The sequence below is a fragment of the Trichomycterus rosablanca genome, chromosome 17, assembly GCF_030014385.1.
Source record: "Trichomycterus rosablanca isolate fTriRos1 chromosome 17, fTriRos1.hap1, whole genome shotgun sequence".
In the NCBI taxonomy this organism is placed as follows: domain Eukaryota; kingdom Metazoa; phylum Chordata; class Actinopteri; order Siluriformes; family Trichomycteridae; genus Trichomycterus; species Trichomycterus rosablanca.
The window spans coordinates 9,962,378-9,966,162 of record NC_086004.1 but is presented as its reverse complement, the minus strand read 5'-3'; the positions used below and the strand labels follow the sequence as shown (position 1 = coordinate 9,966,162).

The window sequence follows — 3,785 nt, the reverse complement described above, 5'->3', positions numbered from 1 at the left end:
ATATTGAAATTATATATATAACTGTATGTGTATGTGGTGCTGGTATTAGTGGATCAGACAGAGCAGTGCTGCTGGAGTTTTTAAATACAGTGTCCACTCACTGTCCACTCTATTAGACACTCCTACCTAGTTGGTCAACCTTGTAGATGTAAAGTCAGAGACAATCACTCATCTATTGTTGCTGTTTGAGTTGGTCATCTTCTAGATCTTCATCAGTGGTCACAGGACGCTGCCCACAGGGCGCTGTTGGCTGGGTATTTGTGGTTGGTGGACTATTCTCAGTCCAGCAGTGACAGTGGGGTGTTTAAAAACTCCAGCAGCCCTGCTGTGTCTGATCCACTCATACCGGCACAACACACACTAACACACCACCACCACGTCAGTGTCACTGCAGTGCTGAGAATGATCCACCACCCAAATAATACCTACTCTGTAGTGGTCCTATGGGGGTCCTGACCATTGAAGAACAGCATGAAAGGGGGCTAACGAAGCATGCAGAGAAACAGATGGACTACAGTCAGTAATTGTAGAACTACAAAGTACCTCTATATGGTAAGTGGAACTGATAAAATGAACAGTGAGTGTAGAAACAAGGAGGTGGTTTTAATATTATGGCTGATCTGTGAATAATGTAGGTCACTTTGTTTTTTGCAGAAATCGTTCAATCTGCTGTCTCGAAGTGAACTATGTCTGCACAAGCCAATTACCAGGATCCTATTGATCTAAAAGACACTCCATTACACCAGGATTACGTTCCCTATTTACTTGCTAAATACAGCCAGGCACACATTATTAGGGTAAACTTTAAAACACTGATCTGGGTTTTCTCCAGGTGTTCCGGTTTCCTCACACAGTCCAAAGACATGAGGTCAGGTTAGCTGGATACAAAATTGTCCTATTGAGAGCTGGGATAAGCTCCAGCACCCCCACGACCCTGATTAGGATAAGCGGCTTAGAATTTGAGTAAAAACAATTAATATCTATTTATTCCTTAGTCAAGTCAAGTCAACTTTATTTATATAGCGCTTTTTACAACAGACATTGTCTCAAAGCAACTTTACAAAATCCAGGACCAACAGATACAAAAACCCCTGATGAGCAAGCCGAGGGCGACTGTGGCAAGGAAAAACTCCCTGAAAATTACAGGAAGAAACCTTGAGAGGAACCAGACTCAGCAGGGCCCATCCTTCTTGGGTGGCCTGGAGGATACTTTAAATAAGTAGGATTTACACAAATCATACAAACACAGAATTAAATGAACTAAAAGTTATAACTGGCAATAAATAAATAAATAAATAATAACAATAGAGTTGATATTCGGTCTAGTCTTCAATAAAGTCCGTAGTGAGTTCTTGTCATTCCTGATGCAATTACTCCAGACCCGTCACATCCGGCAGGAGCAGCATCATTGTCACGGCAGTCTCGACTTCAATCCTTAACCTCGGCGGGTAAACAGGTTTCCATCAGAATGCCCTCGGGGTAAAACAACAGAGAATGTAGTTAATAATGTACAATGCTAGTTGAGTAAAACAGTTTTACAGAGAGGTTTCTTTTAGTATTTCTTACTAATGCACCTGCATTTTAAAAACAAACTACCTGGCCGCTCAGGTGGCGCAGCGGTAAAAACACACGCTGCAACCGAAGCTGGATCTCGAGTACATCGTATCGAATCCAGCTCTGCCTTACCAGCCAAGGCTGGGCAGCTATATGAACAACGATTGGCCTGTTGTTCAGATGGGCGGGACTAAGGTCGGAAGTGGGTCTCTCTCTGTCAGAATGGTGCGTTTATGACCTCTGCTGGCTGATTAGAGGCGCCTACACGGAGATGAGGAAGGAATGCTTTTAGGGTGTGTCTCTCCGCACGCAACGCTAGGTGGCACAACACTCGTCAATGTGTGGGTGGCAAGATGCATACGGCTTGCTGCTCACGTGTCGGAGGGGATGTGTGTTAGCTTCAATCTCCTCAGTCAGGGCAGGGATCGGCAGAGGCAGAGAGAATGCGTGATGCAAATTGGGCAATTGGATGCGCTAAAAGGGGGAGAAAAAGGGGAGAAAATGCATTAAAAAGTAGTTGCCTCATATTACTATAAAATCCTACATATTTATATGCTAACTGGCAGAGCTCATTCATTGCTAATACAGGCTGCTAACTGGCATCTGTATCTGTTGTTGTGCTTTACCCACTTTAATGTCAAGCTCCTCTTCTTTGTGCTGTTTCTGTTACTTTGTCCACCTCCAGTCTACGCTGACGTTCACAGAACATAGCGAGGGGTGAAGACGCGCCACCTCTCCTTTTAACATGTAAATCTCACCTGTCACTCAGCAGTGCAATCGCATGCACCTGCTGTCATTAGCGCCTAGTCAGAATGACACACGCGTGCCCGCCTGCTTCGGCAGAGAATGTAAGGGGGAAGCGGGCGACAAAGGTGGCTGCAGCTGCACAGCTAGTGATTACCACCTCATCACCTTGTAAAATAGGAGATATGAAATCAGCCTTTGAAAGTCTCTGAAGCATGTGCAAATTTTTCCTCACTTTTTTTGTCACACCAACAAAAATAGCTCTGTTGTCTGGCTTTCTGAATATCAGAGAACTAGTCTATGCAGGCGCTGCCAGAATTACCAGAAATATCGTGAGTTTGAAGTGTTGCATAAATGAAAGGTTATGTGACTAGAAATTGCAGTTGTTTTCCTCCAGCACAGGCTGAGATTCGGCTTTATGTTGTATTTACAGCGGCAGACGGGTGTGTTGGGACTCATTAGGTTGGAGTGCACATCCATGCTTCTCTGTCTCTAGGTGACATTGCCGGTATTGCTCTCATCAATTCATCTACTGATACCAGTCAGTTTGGGCACTTCTGAGAAACTCTTTCTTTTTGTAAGCATTTTCTCCCTTTTTCTCTCGATTTTAGCGTGTCCAGTTTTTTACCCACTTACGTTATGCTTCCTCTCTACTGGAGCTGACCCCCGCCCCGATTGAGGAGAGCAAACTGACACACGCCCCCTCCGACACGTGAGCAGTAGCAGACTGCGTCTTTTCACCTGCACGAGGCGAGTTCATATGCGATCAGCCTTGTGCACCTTGTCCTCGACTTTGTGCAGACGCCATCAATCAGCCAGCAGAGGTCGTAATTGCATCAGTAATGAGGTCCCTATTCGGTTCCCTTCTTGGATGAACGACAGCCAAACGTTGTTCATATAGCCCCCCAGCCCAGCCGAATGGCAGAGCTGAGATTCGATACGATGTATTCGAAATCCCAGCTCTGGTGTGCTAGCGTGTTTTACCGCTGCACCACCTGAGTGCCTACGAAACTCTTATCTTTAGGTGGTGGAGTGCTTTGTTTTCTGATTATGTGAACATGTGTGTGTTTTGCACGGCAATTTGCATTTACATATGTAAATTTTTACATACAAAAGTATATTATTTATTTATTTATTAAGATTTTAACGTCATGTTTTACACTTTGGTTACATTCATGACAGGACAAGTAGTTACTCGATATGCAAGATTCATTAGTTCAAGTCTTTAACCTTTATTTAACTGACAGTAGCTGAAAAACCAAGCTGAACAGCAGGTTTACTTGACCACAGCTCACGTTTTCAATGTCTTTTCGTCCATCTGTGATTACCTTGGGCCCAGAGAACTCGGTGGTGGTTCTTCTTGAAATTGCTCTATGGTGTTTTTCTTTGTGTAATAGAGTTTCAGGTTGCGTGATTGACAACGGGTTTCCGAAGTACTCCCGAGTCCATGGGGCTAAAATGATCACACTAGCATGATGGCTTCTCAT

The 3,785-nt window shown here is 44.2% G+C and overlaps 1 long non-coding RNA gene across 1 annotated transcript; it reads right to left on the bottom strand.

The window, feature by feature from the left end:
* Positions 1–995: 995 nt before the first annotated feature.
* On the bottom strand, positions 996–2,985 carry LOC134331577 (uncharacterized). Its single transcript, XR_010015137.1, has 2 exons — positions 2,185–2,985; positions 996–2,028 (listed from the first exon to the last, which is right to left on the bottom strand). It is a non-coding gene; the product is annotated as an uncharacterized LOC134331577 (long non-coding RNA).
* Between the last annotated feature and the right edge of the window lie 800 nt (positions 2,986–3,785).